The 21,872-nt window shown below is 48.0% G+C and overlaps 2 pseudogenes; one reads left to right on the top strand and one right to left on the bottom strand.

Annotated features, from left to right (window-relative positions):
- Positions 1–4,577: 4,577 nt before the first annotated feature.
- On the bottom strand, positions 4,578–4,696 carry LOC146061890 (5S ribosomal RNA; annotated as a pseudogene).
- Positions 4,697–12,184: 7,488 nt separating this feature from the next.
- On the top strand, positions 12,185–12,303 carry LOC146061889 (5S ribosomal RNA; annotated as a pseudogene).
- The last annotated feature ends 9,569 nt before the right edge of the window (positions 12,304–21,872 follow it).

Raw genomic sequence — 21,872 nt, 5'->3', positions numbered from 1 at the left:
TACATCGAATCGCATTGCATGCACAAGGCATTCGATGCGATACGATGTGTACTTTAAAAGTACAAAACGGACGCCCAGAACGGAGCGTGTATGGGCTCCTTTATAGTAACTTAGAACCGCACACAAAGGTAGCGCTAGGAACTAGATCTTTGCGCTAGGAACTAGGACAGGTACATTTAAGGTGCCCATACACTAGTAAGATTTATCTTCAGATCTGGTTGGTTGGAACAAATACATGGTTATGGATGAGTGACAGTTTGACAGTTTTCCAGCATTTCCAAGCAAATGGTCAACTGTCATTTGCTCTCATCCATAACCAGGTTTTTGTTCCAACCAGACAGATCTGCAGATAAATCTGCGTGTGTATGGCCACCTTAAGCCTGATGAAGTGACCAAGTGGAAGGTGACATTACAGAAGCCAGTCAGCCCCTAACTGTCATCTGTGAAACCCAGACGGTAACGTGACAGTTGGGATTGGACTGGCTTTTATAAGATCATGGTTGATGTGATAAGATTAGTAGTTCTACCAGTACACTCGTCCCTTTCCTAACCACAGGTCCTGACACCTTTGCTTACTGCCCTCTACATGCCTGTGATGTCACAATCACACAGGCTGTCCTACATAAAGCGATGCTGGGCAACTGCCAGCCACTTTGTGGTGACAGCTCTACAGTTAGAACCGCATTGCTTCTCTCTGAGTGATTTCTTCTCAATTTATTTGAGTCCGAAAACCCCATTGGAAAAAATATTTAATACTGACTACTGGATTACAGAGGACTGGATTCCAATAAGAAAACATCTTTGGATAAAGAACCAGCTTTGGGTAAGGCCGGAATAATACTTGGCCTAGATTACTACCCCTCTAGTCACCTCTGCATTATATCCAGCTTTCACATTTATATTGTGTGAAGGAATACATAGTAAAGAATGAAAAAATTCGCTGGAGGAGGGTCTGATAGTTGTCCGAAATGTGGAGAAGGGGAAGCCACCCTTGACCACTTGTTGTGGAGCTGCAAGATGGTTAGTAGGTTTTGGGATGAAATAATTAAAACTTTGGTCCTGATTGGTGTCCCACGAAATACCTTAAATAAACTAAATCTGGTCCTTGGGATTTGGGCGGAAGGGACAATTAATCGGGAAATGAAGCAGTTGGCAAAGAACCTAGCGGCCCTAGCGAAGGTAATAATAGCACGTAGGTGGATGTCCCCTTTGGGACCGCTCCATGGAGAATGGGTCAATCTAGTGAACCAGACCAGCGAACATGAGAAATTTGTGCATGCATCCAGGGGTTCGAGTTCTAAATACCAGGGCATTTGGGGATATTGGAATAGGTCAGCAGACCATAGAGTCAATAACTGTGAGAGGTTGAATGTATAAGCACTTGTTTTTTGATCATAGTCAAATAACCAGATAATATAGATTTAGTTGCACGTATGAGGAGCTCTCCTCTCTTACACAGAACGAGGCTTAGTAATTGTACCACAGTAGATAACCCTTTATTTATTTTTTTAGACACAAAATAAAAAAAAAAAAAAAAAGAATTTACTATGAACCTAAACTCCAGTAAGAAGATCCTGGATGAACTGAAACCCATCTACTCTCATGTGATGAAGAGATGTCTGCCTGATATCATTGCCTTCATGCCATTGGAGGGCCTTGTGCAGAAGATCCGCACGATAAATCATGTCATCAGGAAGGAGATGCACTGGATGGCCCTTACAGACAGACACGTGATCTTTGACTTTCTGAGCCACGTCTTACGGCTAAGAACGGACGTGAGCAGCTTATTCAGCAACATCATACCGGCCGTTGTAAAGACAATGCTAGGGGCAGAGTGTGTCAACAGTGAGGGCCTTTGGCTTTCAGCCAGCAAAGTCCTTTATTACTTAGCCCGGGACTACATGGAGGCCACTATTGAGGAGCTTGTGACTACCGTTCAAAGCATCGGGTACTCCTCGTGTCTGTCTATATTTACCACCCTAACTGCTATAATGTCTTATCCCACCGTTCCCTTCAATCGGAAGGTGTATTTATTAGCGGAAATATGTGACAACATGGTAGCCGCAACTCATCCTGGCACCCAAAAGGTATTTGCCATGTTCATCAATAATGCCTCTGTGGCCTTCGGAGGTAATGGCATGGAAGAGCCAAATATTTTCCTATTGTTCACAAAAGCCCGCACTGTGCTAGCTAACTGGGAAGTGCAAAACGTGGATTGTGCTGAGGTCCAAGAGATCATAACAGCCACTATACACCAAGTGTCTACCTTACTGGCCGACCACCAGCAGAGACCAACAACACCCAGCACCGATGCCAGCCACGTAGACCAGCACCCCAAGGCCAAGCTCATTGTCTATGGTCCCGAAGCAGTGTACCGGAAAGATCTATCTGGCAGTCTGTATAACGAGTCTGAACTTCTGGATGACTTTGTTATGGAAATGATCAAAACTGGGAAATGCACAGAGATGTTGGGACTTCTTAGGCCACTATGGGACTCGAAGGATGTAGACACCAAACAAACAAGTGTCACAATTTGCGCATCTCTCCTGTCATTTCCATTGAGTCTGCCAAGAGACCTACATAAAGGACTCCTCAATGATCTATTGCGCATAATGGACGGCGTTAATATCTATACGCGCCAAAAGATTTTAGACTGCATTAAATACACCACAAAGACCTTTATAAATCTGACTATAAAATTCAGAAAAGCCCTTACAGGGGCACTCGTGCGCGAGTTAAAGAAAGAAGAAAATCAGAACTCGGTCTACATGATCCTAGAACCATTGCTGGCCATTCTGGAGTTGCATAAGGAGAAAGCTTGGTACAAATACGATGATGACATACTCAGCCACATCGCACAGTATCTCAATGATAAACAACCAAGCACCCGACTATGTGCAACTAAGCTGTTTGGTGAGCTAGTCCAGCAATCCAGAAGGCTTCCATTCAGTTCCATCACCAGATTGATTGATGAACATTGCAGCACATTATTGGTCAATCTGCACAGCTATAACCCAGAAATCGTATCAGCTGCAGCAGTCTGCCTCGGCCACTGCCTTCCCCACCTGGGCTGCAGGGCCATTGTCCTGGAAGGTGCCACCGAGTGGTGGGACACAAGGGACATAACGGCCATTTATCGCAAACTGGCTAAGAAACGCCATCTGAAGGCCTTGCTACTTGAAGCAATAAAAGCGTTTCCTGCATCTGCAGAAGCTTGGGCAGTTGTGAGGCATATAACAGCAATAAAGGACTTCATATCTTATGAGGAACTAAATTCAGTTGACTTGGAAATCCTATGGAAGGCTCTGCACACGGCAAAGACTGAAGGTGTTTCAAAAGTTGTACAAAGAGCATCCCAGGCGCTTGGTGAAAAGTGGAAATGTCTCAGTACAGTAACGGTAATGCCCTGTAACAGTCCAATGCGCCTGCGTGGTTGTATTCCACAAACTAAAAGGTACTAGGACCTGAGGACCTTACTGCCACCCCTTCCCAAACCGTCTATAGGGAGCCCGATGCTGGCTAGACGTTACAGGCAAAAGAAAACGATGAAAACAAAGATTTCAAGCAGCGCTTGTGCAGAATAAATTGTATATTTATTTTAAAATTTCATAAAAATTGTGTTGTGGCCAGCAACATGGACAGGACATACATACATAAATGACAAACAATTCCCCTTGGATACTAGTATTTAGCAGGTTAGTTTATGCATGCAATCATCCAGATGGTTAGTCTTAGGGCTTGATAAGTTGTTATTAACGTTTGTTAGTATAGATACAGTCCCCACTTTAAGTGCACATAGTGGTTAGATGCTGCTTTGCAAAACAGAATTTACTTGCTGTTTGGAATGAGGGGACAGGCTCCTGATCCACAGAGGTGAGCTCCCACCGCTGGTGCAGTCCAAATTTGATTGCGGTATTTCTGGGGCTTCCCTACTGGTTTGAGATAGGGGTTGGGCTGGCACAGGCTTGGGGGAAGAATTACTGGGTATGATTTAAGCGTTGTTAATTGAAGTAAACCAACATAAGAGGAAAGCCGTGCGGGAAAGACCCTGACAGGCTGTTTTACTGGTTGGTGGTGCTCCCAAGAAAAAGTTCAGAATATCAACTGAGAATGGAGGTAGTCTATAGAAGAAGACTAAAGAAGAACCAACAAGGTTTTTGGGGCAAACTTGATATAATATACAGTTAAATGGGTGTACAGATGATGTAACAATTGAAAGCTTAATTAATAAAATAGGTTCATATAACTATATCCACACACCATTTATGTGATTATCGGAGAGCACCATACGTGATGGACTCCCGCCACTTATTATGACAATATCAAGAATAAAGATAATTCAACAAGAGCGAAAATGTTTCGGTAGAGTGTTGCCTAGTACCAATTTTTATATATAATATACGGTATCGGCAATCGGACAGGGCATAGGTCACTGCGCACCACCACTACGATATCCACCACAGTGTCGGCAGAGATGGGTATGGACAGTTGGGGCATGAGAGGAAAAGAGAAGGAGGGGGTCCAAGTTTGTTGTGGCTGCACCTCAACAGTATTAACAGGCGTACTGCCCCAGTGGATGAATACAGCACTGGATATTCCCTATAGGTCCCCCATATAGGTACTTATCCAGCCTCTCACTGCTTAGCTTCTGTGTTCGGATGGATTACAGGCGGTCCAGTGAAGTATGGCTGTATGGCCCTCGCTGGTTAATTCCGATGTCAATTTTGAGGGTGAGCCAAAGTAAGCTTCTGCTGTCCTAACCGTTCAGAGCAAGGCAGACCTGTTACCCATGTAGCATTGCAGGAGTGCTTGTGCTGGCTGGATGGATGAGAGAGCCACGAAGAATAGATAGTTTAGTCCAGGGCAGGAGCATGGGAGGCTGCAGAGGGTGCTGGCCGTGTGGTGCGCGCTATTGCGCCGTGTGCGGGGTGACAGCGGGACGGCTGGAAGATAACTCCGTCTCAGTTTGGAGTTTTCAGCCGGCACTGGTGGGGGCGGTGGGCGTGACCACGTGCGTCCTGACACGTGTTTCGCGTAAAGCTTGGTCACAGGGGTGTGACGGAGTTATCTTCCAGCCGTCCCGCTGTCACCCCGCACACGGCGCAATAGCGCGCACCACACGGCCAGCACCCTCTGCAGCCTCCCATGCTCCTGCCCTGGACTTGCACCCAACTCAAGAGCAGTGTCCTCCCCACCGGCCGCAGCCGGCGCAGGTAACGGGGTTAACCCCCCACACCCTGGTCTCACGGGCAACAATCATCCCTATTTTTCCCTTTAATACCCACCTAATTTTGAAAAGAGGGATTCTCTAAAGTGAGACTGCATGAGTCTGTGTGGCATTTAATAGCATTATCTGCATATTTATCTGCTTGATCACTAGATTTGTCTATATGGTACTAGTAGAATATTAACCCCTTAGTTGCAAGTTATTGATTTGCCTACTGCATTTGTGCTTGTATTTAACCCTGCATACCTGGTGACAGCATACATTCTCTCCAGGTTATATTGCTAATACCTGTTTTCCAAAACACTCTGCAGTGTGGTTCTCTGTGATGTATAGTAACCTATCACTCATGCATGTCATTTAGACGTCTGATACCTAATACTACCCGTTTAATCAGTGTCTGATTACATCCACATGGTCTGTTGGGAGACCTCACACTTACTACCAATTTGTGTTTATATCTACTGCAGCACAGAATTCTAAGGACTGAAATGGTACTAGTAGAATATTAACCCCTTAGTTGCAAGTTATTGATTTGCCTACTGCATTTGTGCTTGTATTTAACCCTGCATACCTGGTGACAGCATACATTCTCTCCAGGTTATATTGCTAATACCTGTTTTCCAAAACACTCTGCATTGTGGTTCTCTGTGATTTATAGTAACCTATCACTCATGCATGTCATTTAGACGTCTGATACCTAATACTACCCGTTTAATCAGTGTCTGATTACATCCACATGGTCTGTTGGGAGACCTCACACTTACTACCAAGTTGTGTTTATATCTACTGCAGCACAGAATTCTAAGGACTGAATCATTCATTATTCTCAGCCCTAATTACCCCAATCAATAACTGGACTCCCCGGTTTGTTTCTGGTGTCTTTTGTAACATATACATTGACACTAGGGACCAATCTCCCTCCTATCTAGGGACCGTGGGTACATTTACCATTTTTTCTTCATAAAATGAATTTTCTCTAAAGCCCTAAGGGCTCTTATTCCCTCATCCCTATCCCTCCCCGTCCTCTTTCATCTTAGAGGAAGCTATCGCATGATCCTCTGACTCTCATCAAATCATCCGATGCTAGCATGATATTTGACAGCAGAGATGAGGGTTCTGTTTGTTAGCACCTCCCATCACTAAACTATCCATTCTTCGTGGCTCTCTCATCCATCCAGCCAGCACAAGTGTGGCACCCCACTGCCGTGGTGCCCCTTGTGTGGTGCCTCAGGTGGAATTTATTGACCAGAAATCCTTTTCCTGCCTAGCAGGCACGGAAGGGGTTAATGAGCCCAGTGAGCGCCCAGCTCCTGTTCACGTGAAAGGAGCCTGCCTGGCGCTGGAATGGCGCGAAGGAACAGGGGTCAGAGGTGAGCCCCGTGGTGTCGGCGTGAGGAAGGAGGGCATAAAAGACTGACCTGAGAGCAGAGAGGAGAGCTGCAGCGAAAGCGTGACTGATGAGCAGAGCGGCGTGAGGAGAACAGAAGACTGCGCGTCACCCAGCCTGAAGCCTCCGGCGGTGATTGACAGCGGGCGCCCGGCAGCGTGTAGGCAGAAGAGGCACCGAGAAGGGAGAGAAGAAAACGGAGCCTCTGAAGAAGGTGCCACTAACCTGCTAGCAGAGCGGTGCGCAGCGGAAGACTGACACGGGGAAAGCGTGCCGGGGAGCTGTGAGAGACGCCGTGTCAAGCTGAAGCAGTCTCCAGCAGCAGGCGTCCCAGCGGTGAGGAGACCGGGAGCAGCAGAGGGGAGAAGACACCCCCAGCCGACGTGAGTGACAGCGGACGGAGAGCGGAGCGCCGGGTCACGTCACAGAAGACTGCCGGTGTCCAGGGAAGATGCTGCCTGCACCTAGAAGAGAAGATGCTGCTGACGCCGCGGGACAGGAGAAGCTGCAGTGACCCCCGCCGACCTGTGGGAGCAGAGAAAAGACCCAGAAGCCGGGAGCCGTATCGATACTGGCAGGAGCCGGCAACGGAAGCCGATTGATCAGGTACTCATTGCCACCCACCTGGCCAGCACCCTGTGAGCCCAAGCCCCTCCCGGAGACCTTGTCCCTTGGGACGTTCTGTATTATCCCCTTCCACAAGGGTCCCTGGGGGAAGATAGACTTCCACTTAATTAACAGTCCTGCCGCCCTGTTGTGCCATTGTGGGTCTGCCTGGCCATACCCACCCATTGGGACATTGCCTCACCGCAGTATTTAAGTAAAGAGGACACTTGCCTGTGCCACTGACCCAATTGCCCGGTTAAGCCCAGCCCTAGCGACAAGTTGCCACAGTACTAGCAGGGAGTTACCCAGGGAGCGGGGACTCGCCTGTACCCCTAAGGGGACCGTTATCTTGCCGTAGTCTTTTTATAAAAGTGTGCACACTTAGGTAGGCCCGTTGCTCACCCAGAGGATTGAACGTCGTGAGACCTTTATTTGAGTTTAGGGACACTTACTCACATCCGAGACTGTAATGTAAATGTATTGGTAAGGTGTATGGTGCCCTCTGGTGGACGTTCTTTAGTGAAGCAGTTCAGTATCCTTTTGTAATATCTATCTTTATTACAGCTCTTTTATTCCTAGTTTATTTGTCGCATTATTCTGTCATTATCGTTGTTGCTATTTTATGTGTCATCCCTTAGTCTTACGGTACCGTAGGTAGAATTGCTCATGACCAAAGCAGTCTGAGCTTTGATACGGACTGAGGTGGTCATTGCTTCCTAGAGTGTTTTACAGGGATATTTATTCATTCATTTGTGTAGTCTGTACTATAAGTGTGATGTTATTATATTTCATTGAGAAAACCGCAGCATCCGTGCCGTATTTTCCATTTAATAAATATCAGTTGCTGCCAGCTGTGGTTGTTTTGTGCTTTTTTGTGGGTTCTTTCCCGGGTGTTCCATCCCCTGCCACAGGTGCGTCTTCATCAGCAGAAAGGGCTGTGAAGACTCCCAAGTGCACAGCCGTCGTCTGATCCAGGTACGCTGTCATCCAATAGTTTCAGGGGCACCTGTCACAACTTGGCGTCTACGAACAGGATTGTCAAAGACCCCTGTGAACGGCGAAGATGTTGCAGCCACAGAACGCAGCGGACGCAGGAGACCAACAGCAGGTCGACCAACAGCAGGTCGACCAACAACAGCTCGACCAGCAACAACCTAATCAGCAACAGCCGGCAGAACAAGTACAAGGCAGGAGAAGGCTGCCAGATACACCGATGGCTCCAGCGGCTCAAATCACCATGCCCTACTTCTTTGGGGCACCGTGGATGCCAACATATTCCGGAGACTCCCGCACGCCTGGAACCAGCTCCTTCAGAGAGTTCAAGGAGGGGTTAATGAACACATTCCTGATGTACAGCCCCAGCGAAGAACAGAAGGAGGGAATGGTAATTGGACAGCTGAAAGGGGCGGCGCGACCAGAGGTCCGGTCATGGTCGGCGGAAGAAAGGAAGTCAGCTGATGGCATACTGAAGAAGCTGGCCGGCATCTTCAACGCACAATCCGCTGCAGAATTGAAACGGCGACTGTATGCTCGGAAACAGCAGCCTCAGGAGACCCTGCGGGACTTCGCCATAGGACTGCAGGAAGCGATGCGGGCCATTCAAGCGAGAACCCCACAAGACGTTACTCCAGTGGATGAGACGCTGATTGACATTTTCATTGAAGGAGCCCGAGGAGAGGCAATCAGGTCACAGCTGAGAATGTGGAGGCGACAGAAACCCGACTGCACCTTCCCGGAGTTTAAAGAAACCACCTTGACCATCCTGGGGTTAAATCAGAATGTCGATGAAGAAGGTGGAGCTGCGTCAGCGGGAATGGAGGATGATGAGGTGGAACAAGCCCAGTTCTTCCCAAGATTTGAACCCAGAAAGACCAAGCCCACAGTAACACAACAAGCCCAGGCGACTTCGAATCAGATGGAAACCCTCACCACGGCAGTCACAGAAATGATGAGAGAGCTACGGGACATGCGAAAGGAACAGAATGAAACCCGTCAAGGAGGATGGCAACGTGACTCAGGTGGAAGAGGCAGGCGACAGTGGGACATCCCACGAAGGTCGGGCAGGCGCTCCACAGATCAGTTTGATGCCCAAGGAAGGCCCATCTGCCGCCGATGTAAACTCAGCGGGCATGTCGGACGAGAGTGCGACAAACAGCCTTTAAACGACTCAACCCCGAGGCCAGGGACCGACCCTCGGGAGGAACCTCGCCAGTAGGTCCGCCAACCCAAGAGTGGTGGCCGCAGTTCGTTGGCAAGTGCCCCCACTTGAAGATCAAGGTGAACGGAGTGGAAATGGCAGCTCTCTTGGACACCGGGTCCCAGGTGACAACGATACAACTGGATGCGTTTCAACGCTATTGGAGAGAGGAAGAGATAGTGTCACCCCCGACCCCGTGGCTTAGTCTGCTGGCCAGTAACGGACAGCCAATTGAGTTCAGCGGCTATTGGGAAGCAGATCTCAACATTGGAGATGCCCGACTAGAACGTCAGGGCTGCTTGGTCACGTCCACCTGCAACGAACATCTACCCCCGGTCATCCTGGGAATGAACGTCCTAAAAAATTGCCCAGACGAGCTGGTGGAAGCTCTCCGGATCAAGATGCGGGCTGCCGCCCCGAAAGAGCGAAGAGCCATGCAGCAGACAGTGCGCCTGATCGAAGGGCACAAGCGCTTCACCAACTCACAAGGGGAAGTGGGCAAGGCGAGGATCACCGACCGACAACCCATCCTTCTGCGCCCCAATGCCGAACACGTGATCTGGTGCAAGGCCAGGATTGGCCCAGGTGGGCGAGACTATGATGCCGTCATTGAACCGTGTGACCTCGAGGGACAGCAGCCTTTTGCCGTGGCCAGGACGTTAGCCAGAGTAGAGCGTGGGAGAGTCCCCGTCCGCGTGCTGAACCCGCACAGCTATCCGGTGCGGCTGTTCCGACACTGCACAGTGGCGAACGTGGTCCTGGTTGATTTCCAGGATATCCTTGGAGAGTCTTTGCCGAAAGCCCAACTAGAAGCCGTGGTGGGTCAGTCGAGCCTGATCACAACTGAAACCGCGTGGTGGAAGGAGATACAGGTTGGCTACTCCAATACCCCAACAGAACAGCGTGAGGGCGTCCTTCAGGTCGTCTGCCGGAATGCCAGCGCGTTCAGCCAACACCCAGCCGACTTCGGACGTGCGGAAGGGGTGCAGCACCATATTCCTACCGGATCCAGCCCACCCATTAAGGAAAGACACCGGCCGCTTCCACCGGCCATGTACCAGCCAGTGAGGACCATGCTCGGAGAAATGCAGGAGGCCGGTGTGATCAAGGAAAGTCACAGCCCATGGGCCGCCCCGCTGGTCATAGTCAAGAAAAAGGACGGCAGCCTTCGCTTCTGTGTCGACTACAGGAAGCTAAACGCAGTCACCCACAAGGACGCGTACCCTCTGCCCAGGATCGAAGAGTCACTGACGGCCCTGAAGACTGCCGTCTACTTCTCCACCTTGGATCTGACCAGCGGGTACTGGCAAATCCCGATGGCCCCCAAAGACCGGGAAAAGACAGCATTCACCACCCCCATGGGCCTCTTTGAATTTGACCGGATGCCCTTTGGGCTTTGCAATGCCCCTGCTACATTTCAAAGGGTCATGGAGCACTGTTTGGGCCACAGGAATTTTGAGATGGTCCTCCTGTATCTGGATGACGTCATCATTTTTTCCAAGACGTATGAGGACCATCTGAAGAATCTTGAAGAGGTCTTTGTGCAGCTGACGCGATGTGGCCTAAAGCTGAAACCGTCCAAGTGTCACCTCCTGAAGCCTCAAGTGCAGTACCTTGGGCACATAGTCAGTGCTGAAGGAGTGAAACCAGATCCCGAGAAGATCTGCGCGGTTCAAGACTGGCCAGCACCCAGGACGGTCAAGGACGTGCGGAGCTTCTTGGGATTCGTTGGCTATTACCGACGCTTCATCGAACACTTCGCCAAGGTGGCTGCGCCCCTCCATGAACTACTCCGTGGCAAGTCGGGTCAAGAGAAAAGGAGCACGTCCGTGGTCTCCTGGACAAGGGAACACCAGGCGTCCTTTGCCCAGCTCAAGCAGGCCCTGCTTGAAGCACCCCTCCTGGCCTATCCTGACTACGAGAAGCCCTTCCGGGTCTACACTGATGCCAGCCACCGAGGCCTGGGAGCTGTGCTCTCGCAAGTCCAGGACGGTAGGGAGAGGGTGATTGCCTACGCCAGCAGGGGCCTCAGGAAGATGGAGCGGAACAGCGAGAACTACTCCACCTTCAAGCTCGAACTGCTCGCTCTCATCTGGGCGGTGACGGAGAAGTTTAAGAATTATCTGGTTGCCACTCCCTTCGAGATAGTTACCGACAACAACCCCCTGGCCCACCTGTCAACAGCCCGACTGGGGGCACTGGAGCAGAGATGGATGGCTCGTCTAGCCAACTTTCGCTACACCGTGGTCTACCGAAGTGGCAAATCCAACGGCAACGCAGATGCCCTATCCCGCCTGCCCACTGAAGATGTTGAGGAAGAGGAGCAAGACCGGTCCGAAGATGTTGAGACCCCGGTGTTCAGGCAACCCAAGGAGTGCAGAGCGGTTGTCACCTCCGATCCCGTAGTGGCCGCTATGGACGCCTCTCCTGAGTCGGACCCCAGTGACCAGTTGGGATTCGATTGGGAGCAGATACAGGAAGGGAGTTCGGTGATCAAAGGCCTGAAAGATCTTCTCCATCAACAGAAGCGACTCACCAAGGCGCAGAGGGTCAAGGCCGACCCCGAACTGGTCAAACTGCTGAGACATCGTGACCGCCTGAGCCTCCAACAAGGACTCGTTGTGCGCACCAGCCTTGACCCTGGGACCCACCAGACACTCCTGCAATGCTACATGGGTAACAGGTCTGCCTTGCTCTGAACGGTTAGGACAGCAGAAGCTTACTTTGGCTCACCCTCAAAATTGACATCGGAATTAACCAGCGAGGGCCATACAGCCATACTTCACTGGACCGCCTGTAATCCATCCGAACACAGAAGCTAAGCAGTGAGAGGCTGGATAAGTACCTATATGGGGGACCTATAGGGAATATCCAGTGCTGTATTCATCCACTGGGGCAGCACGCCTGTTAATACTGTTGAGGTGCAGCCACAACAAACTTGGACCCCCTCCTTCTCTTTTCCTCTCATGCCCCAACTGTCCATACCCATCTCTGCCGACACTGTGGTGGATATCGTAGTGGTGGTGCGCAGTGACCTATGCCCTGTCCGATTGCCGATACCGTATATTATATATAAAAATTGGTACTAGGCAACACTCTACCGAAACATTTTCGCTCTTGTTGAATTATCTTTATTCTTGATATTGTCATAATAAGTGGCGGGAGTCCATCACGTATGGTGCTCTCCGATAATCACATAAATGGTGTGTGGATATAGTTATATGAACCTATTTTATTAATTAAGCTTTCAATTAAAAGTTACGTTTTATTGTTACATCATCTGTACATCCATTTAACTGTATATTATATCAAGTGTGCCCCAAAAACCTTGTTGGTTCTTCTTTAGTCTTCTTCTATAGACTACCTCCATTCTCAGCTTCCCTACTGGTACAGGTCCATTTGCTGCCAAGTCCTTTCCCCGTGGTCCTCTCTACGCGTTTCTCCTCCCTTTCAAGATCAGCGGCTTCCTCAGGAGTATTGGATCCAATACTCCTGAGGAAGCCGCTGATCTTGAAAGGCGGAGAAACGCGTAGAGAGGACCACGGGGAAAGGACTTGGCAGCAAATGGACCTGTACCAGTAGGGAAGCCCCAGAAATACCGCAATCAAATTTGGACTGCACCAGCGGTGGGAGCTCACCTCTGTGGATCAGGAGCCTGTCCCCTCATTCCAAACAGCAAGTAAATTCTGTTTTGCAAAGCAGCATCTAACCACTATGTGCACTTAAAGTGGGGACTGTATCTATACTAACAAACGTTAATAACAACTTATCAAGCCCTAAGACTAACCATCTGGATGATTGCATGCATAAACTAACCTGCTAAATACTAGTATCCAAGGGGAATTGTTTGTCATTTATGTATGTATGTCCTGTCCATGTTGCTGGCCACAACACAATTTTTATGAAATTTTAAAATAAATATACAATTTATTCTGCACAAGCGCTGCTTGAAATCTTTGTTTTCTTTGCTTGTTGTCTTTTTAAGGGGTTGGTAATCCCCCTTATCTAAGCAGCTGCAGTGCAGAATAATCAGCAAACAGCGCTCATACCTGTGCTATATTGTTTTGAAAAGAAAACGATGAACTGACAAAAATACGCAATGACGTCCTCCTGAAGATGGAGATTTGAGCCTCCGCCTGTGCACAGCACGTTATACAGTCTTGTGTCTGTGTGTTTTTAAATGTCAATAAATAATAATTAGATCCTTTTAATTTATTGCTAATGTTGTTCCTCTCAATACCTGAGACCATAATGTAAGTATCGAAAATGACTGTAAGTTTACTGATTGGTCACAAACATGCCCATGTCACGTATAGAAGTAGCACATCATATCCCTGTAGATTGTAAGCTTGTTGTGAGCATGGCGGTGATTCTGGTTCATTCGCTATTTAGGGAGTTCGGCTCCGTCCCTCTGCTTTTGGGACGGCACCTGCGCATGGGTCTATAATGCACATGTGCAGCTCCCCTTTGCGAATGGCTTCGGAGATTTGCATAGTCACCAAGCCGTCCGCAAGCATCGGGGCCGGCAACGCCCAGCGTCCCCATTAAAACGCTGGACGTTGCCATGAGTACACGGGTGGGACGATGTCTACCGGCCCCGTCTTCGTCCCGGCGCTTGCAAATACAAGTCAGTTTCTATTGACTTTTATTTGTGACGGCAGGAGAAGTCATTCCATGGTCGGCAATACCGTTAAATGATTACTCCTGCAGCCGAGGCATGTGAGGGGATTGTGTTGTCGTTACTCATCCCCCTCATGTGTTAACGAGAATCGGCGGCGGCGGGCAGGCGTTCGGACAGTGCTTGGTAATCTGCCATCTTCGCAATTTACGGAGACAGCCTGAATCGGCCCCATGGCCCGCTTACTGTTCTGCCTGTTTAATAATAACCAGGTGTGGTGAATGTAGAGCACAGGTGTTAGAAACCAATGGGTGTCCCAAAAATGTTGAGGTCCAAAATACAACCCACACTAAGCATTTGGTTTCATGTTGTTTTTTGACCCACCCATTGGGTCCAAATCCCCCATCCCATCATAAATCTGCCGCGACCCCACCATCATAAACTATCCATGCAGGATTTTTACAGATGTAATACACCAAAGTAATGTTCCCGTAATGTTGCACTAGCACTTCCGCCTAGGACCCAGCACATGGGTTTTCCAGCAGGATCTGGTGGCATTTATAGCATAGGGGGCATCCGGCCCTAGGATGGTCAGAAAAGAGCTGGTATCGCTAGGGCAATGGTGTCCAGCAGAAAAAGAAGCCCCCTTCCACAAACTTGACAAAAAACAAGAAGAAAAGAGGGAGCCTGAAGCAAGTGACTAGTCGCTTACAGACAATGGGGGAGATGTTTCAAGCATAGGGTCCAGATGTACTAAGTTTGAAAGTAATAAAATGGAGAGTGATAAACTACCTTCCAATCAACACCTAACTGCTATGTCACAGAGATGAGAAAGTAGTGTCAGATACCTGAGTATCTGGCACTTTAAGAAGCGCAATCCTGCCCAGAAAAAATTAAATGTCCTTGCAGTTTCAAAGGTATATAAATCAATTTATTAAAAGCATATATAGTGGAATCAATCCACACAGATGATATAACAATAATTAATTGTGCACAATGTAACATACAGACAGGACAAACAACATAAAACATACAATAAAAGCTGGACTTGCTGGGATTGCCGTTGCTAGATAGTGATAAAGTCACTCAATTTGGAATGGATAAGAGGCTTTTAAACTTCTTAATAGAGGCAGTGATACATTCTCATAATTACCAGTCCTGCGTGAACTTAAGCGCTTTTGATGTGGTGAATAACCTTAGGTCAGTCTCTCCAAATGGTATTACCAGAGATGTACTCCGGAAAAAGCTGTGTTGGGACCTTCTCCTGCTGGACCAGCCAGCTGGGTGGTTAGTTTGTAATCCACAGATGATTTGCGCTTGCAGAGTGTAAAAGGACCGGCAGATGATAGGGCTCAAAAACGCGTTTCTCCGCCTGCTCGTGAAGTCGGCGGCTTCCTCAGTCTGAGCCCTCTGATGAGAACTTAGCTATTTTATAGTAGCGCCGTTCGCGCCATTCATTTCACCCGCATTTCCGGGTTGCGCACCAAGCCTCGTTTCTGTTCACATATATTTATAGGTTCCCGCGGCCATTTTTATTTTTCTGTGTGTCAAGCCTCATTTTCACTATGGGAGCACCATGAATGGTGTCCCAATGTTTACTGCATCGTAAGCCTCATTTGCATAGCCCGAAAACGGGCTAACTTCATTTCTGACGATAGTAGTAATCCATATGCCCAAGAGAAATTCATCATGCCTCATTGTGTTATTAATTTATATCAGCCTCATTTCTTTATTTATTTATTTCATTCCTTAATGCCAGCATTTAATCTTATGAGTATAGAATGACTCGCAATCCTTAAGGGGACATACACACATATAACACAAAAATCATAATATTACTATGTCACAGGTTGTGTTTAGAAAATGACAGTTAGGAGCTGATTGGTTGGTGGTTTATTACTCTATTATTTCACTTTTCAAGGCTTAGTACATCATTGCCCTTGGAGAGAGATAAAGTGAACTGTGATAAGGTGCCATTGAGCTTCGAACTGCCATGTTACAGGCTGTTTTTTTTTTTTTAAAACAACAGCTAGAAGCTGATTGGTTGGTACTTTGTCTCCAATTATTTGAAGTGACTGTAAGTTCTCTGATTGGTCAGAGCATGATCTCTCTTGGTGATTGACCAGATGTAGGCTACTCTGAGTATACAATGGGGGAAATTTACTAAAGGAAATTTGTAAAAAAATTGGTGTATTTGTATCCAGAAATACATTTATTTTTGACATTTACTATCCCGAAAATACGGCAATTGGTATTTGTATTGAAAGCACATCAATACGAATACGAATTGCCGTATTTTTGGGATAGTAAATGTCAAAAATAAATGTATTTCTGGATACAAATACACCTATTTTTTTACAAATTTTCTTTAGTAAATTTCGCCCAATGACTGTTGCCCAGTGGAAAATCATTGGGTGGTGAGCCTGTTACGATGGGTTTTGGACATATATGCTCGCCTGTGAATGTAAGTGCAGCCGTACACATCTATACACACAGCGTGTACATTGATTCTCAAGGCAGGATGAATGCTGACCATGAGAATTTGCGGCAGAGCGGTTAAGTCTGAATTACCCGCAATGAGAGTGTGTGGGTACCAGGCCTAAAGCCTAACTCAGCCACCAATGTGTGCGTACCAGGCCTAAAGCCTAACTCTGACACCAGTGTGTGGATACCAGGCCTAAAGCCTAACTCAGACACTAGTGTGTGGGTAACTGGCCTAAAGCCTAACTCAGACACCAGTGTGTGGGAACCAGGCCTAAAGCCTAACTCAGCCACCAGTGTGAGGGTACCAGGCCTAAAGCCTAACTCAGCCACCAGTGTGTGGGAACCAGGCCTAAAGCCTAACTCAGCCACCAGTGTGTGGGAACCAGGCCTAAAGCCTAACTCTGACACCAGTGTGTGGGAACCAGGCCTAAAGCCTAACTCTGACACCAGTGTGTGGGTACCAGGCCTAAAGCCTAACTCTGACACCAGTGTATATGTACCAGGCCTATAGTATAACTCAAACATCAGTGTGTGGGTATCAGGCTTAGAATCTAACTCAGACACCAGTGTGTGGATTCCAGGCCTAAAGTCTAACTCAGACACCAGTGTGTAGGTACCAGGCCTAATGCCTAACTCAGGTACTAGAGTGCGGACACCAGGTTTAATGTCTAATGCTAAGTAAACACTGTGCAATTTACTGCCCAATCTTGTGTTTCCTGACGGATCACATTGATCTCATAGACAATAAAATATATCACAGGGGGGCAGATGTATTAAGCTTTAACAAGAGATAAATGCAAAGGTGATCAGGAGAGATAAACATCCAGCCAATCACCTGCTAACTGCCATGTTACAGGCTGTGTTTGAAAAAAGTCAGCTGATTGGCTGGACATTTATCTCTCCTTATCACCCTTGCATTTATCTCTTGTTAAGGCTTAATACATCTGCCCCAGGGAAACAAGCAAGTTACCACGTGTGTGGATACCAGACGGCACATGCACGGCAGCATGACGGAGGCACAGAATGATGCGAGGAGACTGAAGTAACAGATGGTGCAACTGATTTTTCAGACTCCTTGGATCACTGCCCGAGAGAACTCATCAGCCTAAAGGTCAGCAACAAGGAGTGGCGAACCACATGCTGAGATGATCAGGACCTGCACCATACCTCCCAACTTGTGCCTGTTAACAGTTGGGAACTGCTGGGCCATTGGTGCAGCAAGTCTGAAAAGGGGTGGAGCTTCACCCAAAGTGGGAGTGATCTGGGGTGAAGGGGCAAGGCGTAGCGCTACAACCTCTCATTTTCATTTATTTTGGGGGAAGCCCCCAGATCTCCGGTTCCCCCCAACCTCCCCCCCCCCCCCCCCCCACCAACCATGGGAAAACTGTTACCTGCACGGGGGACAGTTTACAATTAGCGGGACTGTCCCACTGTAATCACCACATGAAGGGGACAGCACAATTCCATATGAAGATAATGTGGAAGACCCGGTCCAGGTTTTAGAGAAGCAGTAGGGAAACTGATGTGATCAGGGTTGGGTTGATTAGCATTCCGGCACCTTTCTTCAGGGTGCTAGTCGGGACGCCGGCGGCGGTATTATGAATAACTGCGCCCCACACCCAGCTTTAGTCATGGGATATATTTTGCCAAACTATTTTGTTTCAAGGTCCCTCATAAAACCGGTTTTGGTCCTTGAAACTTATCTCCCATGTCCCATCTGCAATCTGTGCTGTATGCCCTGATAAGAGCCGGTCACCAGGTGAAAATGAGGACACGTCTGTAGCCAGGTGTCCCCCAACCACGGACCCTGAGAAGCTGGTAAATCATTACACAACAGTGTCTGGGGGGGGAGTAGTGGTATCAGTACCGGTTACTGCGGATCTGACAGATTATTGCCACGTACTGAGAGACATGTGCCACTCACTGATCAGTAGCAGCTAGATAGCGGCCTGACAGGCTGGTTAATCAGCACCCAACCCCTATTATCTATATATATGTAGGACTAGGACATTCCAACACTGTGATGAAGTCATTCAGAGCCTGCGATGGGAAACTGCAGAATATTGTCACTGTGTCAGAGAATGACATCACAGAATAGAGTGCGGATTGGCTATCGGGCACTAGTATAAGAATGGTCACCTGACTGTACAAGTATCATTAGTGAATGTGAGTGATTGAAACCAATTAATTTGGGTCAGAATTGGGGCCCCTGTCCTATAATGGGGGGGGGGGGGTGGGTGTTTGCGCACGTGTATTTGCAAACACGCAGAGACCCTGAGAGCAAACAGCTTCGGCAAGTTTCACACCCGCCGAACCATTTGCTCCAGGTGTGTTGATGCCTGCGTGGGGTGGGCGGCTAAAGTCACATGACGTCAACACCCGCCTCGAATTCTGCGACCTGTTGCCATCTGAAAAGTAATTATTGACTTACTGTATAGAGAGAAGGCTGCAGAAAGCTATCGATGGTCAGCGACCATCGAATGACTTCTCCTCATTATGGAACACATCCCCTCTCATTCTATCGTCAGGATTCCGGCGTCGAGGGGGGGGGGGTGGACAATCTAACCTGGTGGATTTTACCTGTTCGCTAGACTGAGAACATATGCAGCCTAGTGAACAGGCCTGAATCACCCCCTTAGTTTATAGTAGAAAGTGAATTTTGCCAACATTTAAAGCCAAATATTTGGGTACCTCCTAGTAACATGAGAGACCGTGGACCTGATTCGGACGCGATTGCTCATCTGTAAAGTTGCAGATGACTGCACGTAGAGAGAAAGAAACCCCGCCCCGCCCTCGCTATCCACCCGGAAATCTATACGCAATTCATGACCCATCGAATGATTGTCCCAGCCTGTGCAAATGTCTGACCCGACCACAACTCTGCGACAGAGACCAATGCCACAAGACGTTGACAGCTGCAAAAGATCCACATGGGAACGGTCAATTCAATTTATTTGTGTCAATGAATCATTTTAACCACATATAAGCCACGCTCGTGGAAACGGGACTGCCCGTTGTCTCACTCCGCAACCGCTGCGCTTGACACGGATTAAGAGTCCCAATCATAGTCCACGTGGATGTGAAACGTTAAAATGATTAAAAACACAAACAAAAATTGATGTCGACCATATGCGTCATTGTCAAGTTGACCGTTTGAACCTATCGACCTTTTATTTGTTCCTGTTGACCGTATAGGGTCAACCGTTCATCCGGAAACCTTATCTAAGTTCCTTTGGGCGCAATATTCCAGTATTTGCTTGCTACAATCCCCCGCACCATTCCCCTATATTTGTGCAGATGATTACCCAGCGCTGTGAACCAAACAAGGGATCTGGAAAACATGCACTGCTAGAGGTCCCTGAGTACTGGATCTGGGAAACACTAGTTTATAAAACCACAGTGCCGGCTCTGAGTCGGACACAAGAACCGGAAACGGACATCGGCTGTGCACACACACGTGTATAACCTGATAACATGATGTACACGTGTGCTGAAAAAGCAGGTTTTCAGCACACACGTGTATCTCGCCGAGGTTTCAAAATCTGCTACATAAGCCCTGAGGTTATGCAGGACTGGGCGCGGGAGATGTATTATATGGGCAACGTCATCTGTGGCTGCAGGTGTCAGAGCGGTCAGCCATTGCCCTGTATATCAGCGTATATTCCTGCAGACAGCAGCACCAATAATGGCAGCAGTTACTTGGTGACTATGGGATCTACCATTTCCTCCGATTTCTTGTGACCTATAGGATCCAGCTTCAACCCAAGCACTGTCTGACCAGACCACGTATGAGTTGTGGTCACATGACAGGTCCGACTGCTGGGCCACTGGGTGAAATCATTGGATTTGAAACTCAATGGGCTCTTTCATATCATGACAGAATACAGCAGACAGCTCGTGTTAATCTGAAATGATTGTAACTTTCAATGACATAATTAAAGTGTACAGAAATATGTGTGTGTATCACAAAAATCTAAACCATGGGTCCTCAAACGGCGGCCCTCCAGATGTTGTGAAACTACAAATCCCAGCATGCCTTGCCACAGTTTTAATACTCCCTTATAGCAAAACTGTGGCAAGGCATGCTGGGATTTGTAGTTTCACAACAACTGGAGGGCTGCAGTTTGAGGACCCATGATATAAACTATGGCAGTACAATTTTGTTTGGAAAATGGGCAAAACCATGCTGCACTGCAGGGGGGCAGATGTAACATGTGCAGAGAGAGTTAGATTTGTGCGAGTTATTTTGTTTCTGTGCAGGGTAAATACTGGCTGCATTATTTTTACACTGCAATTTAGATTTTAGTTTCAACACACCCCACCCAAATTTAACTCACGTTCTGCACATGTTACATCTGCCCCCCCCCCCCCCCCTGCAGTGCACACGGTTTTGCTCTTTTTCCAAACAAATTTGTACTGCAATCAGATCAGAATAAGGGCCTATATCCAGAATATTCTCTTTTGCACAATTTTTCTTAGCATCCGCTGTGACTTTGCTGAGTGAAGGAGTAAAACTGTTTCTATGTAACTAGAACCCAGCAGGAATAAATACACAGATAGTGCTGGGGGTAGAGAACTTTCCCAGCTCCGTGCTTTGCCCAGTGATCTGTCACTGGTGATACGGCAGGCTGATACGTCACTGATAGCATCTAATGGTGACTGTCGGACCTTTCATCTCTGTGATCAGAAGCCTGAGCACCTTTTTCCCAGCAGTTTCTTGTATCACACTGCAAGAATAAGTGTCACCTACCCGAGAGTGATTATTAGGAGCGAGTTACAAGGGGAAAAGCACAAACTTCATAATGGAAAGAACCAATTCCCATGTAAACCGTTTCCTTGTTTGCAGACTTCTGAGCACGGATCTGGGAGTTCCAGGTCTAATACTCTCTCACCGATTGGCAGTCTGGCTGCAGAGATTCCAGCCGGCACCCTGTTTTCAATGTTCCGGCACCGATCTACTGCTGCCGGCATACTGACCGGTATCGTCTTAACCACCAGGATGCTGACCCCATCCCGCACCATAATATGAAAATATCACAAGAAAGATGGCTGCTGACAGACAGTATAGGGTGGGAGGCTCCATTGTACATGGGTCCCACAGCCGCTAATACACCTCTGGCTGCACACAACATACAAATGTCACAGTACATGCTAGCAATGGACATTTGGTGCGGTGCCAGTGGTTATTGCCATGATTTACCCCAAGATGAACTCTCTCACGTGTCGGTGGGAGAGAGGACTACACCCCCGGATGAGCAGACGTGCCAAGGTGACCATTGCATAGTCTAGATTCATACACTGTAATGCCATACTCCTAAGATCGCTCAATACATAACACCGGTAAATACTCACA

Source organism: Crinia signifera, chromosome 2 (genome assembly GCF_055691185.1).
Source record: "Crinia signifera chromosome 2, ASM5569118v1, whole genome shotgun sequence".
NCBI lineage: Eukaryota > Metazoa > Chordata > Amphibia > Anura > Myobatrachidae > Crinia > Crinia signifera.
Note: the sequence above shows the minus strand (reverse complement) of the source record. Positions and strands in the feature narration are given on the sequence as shown.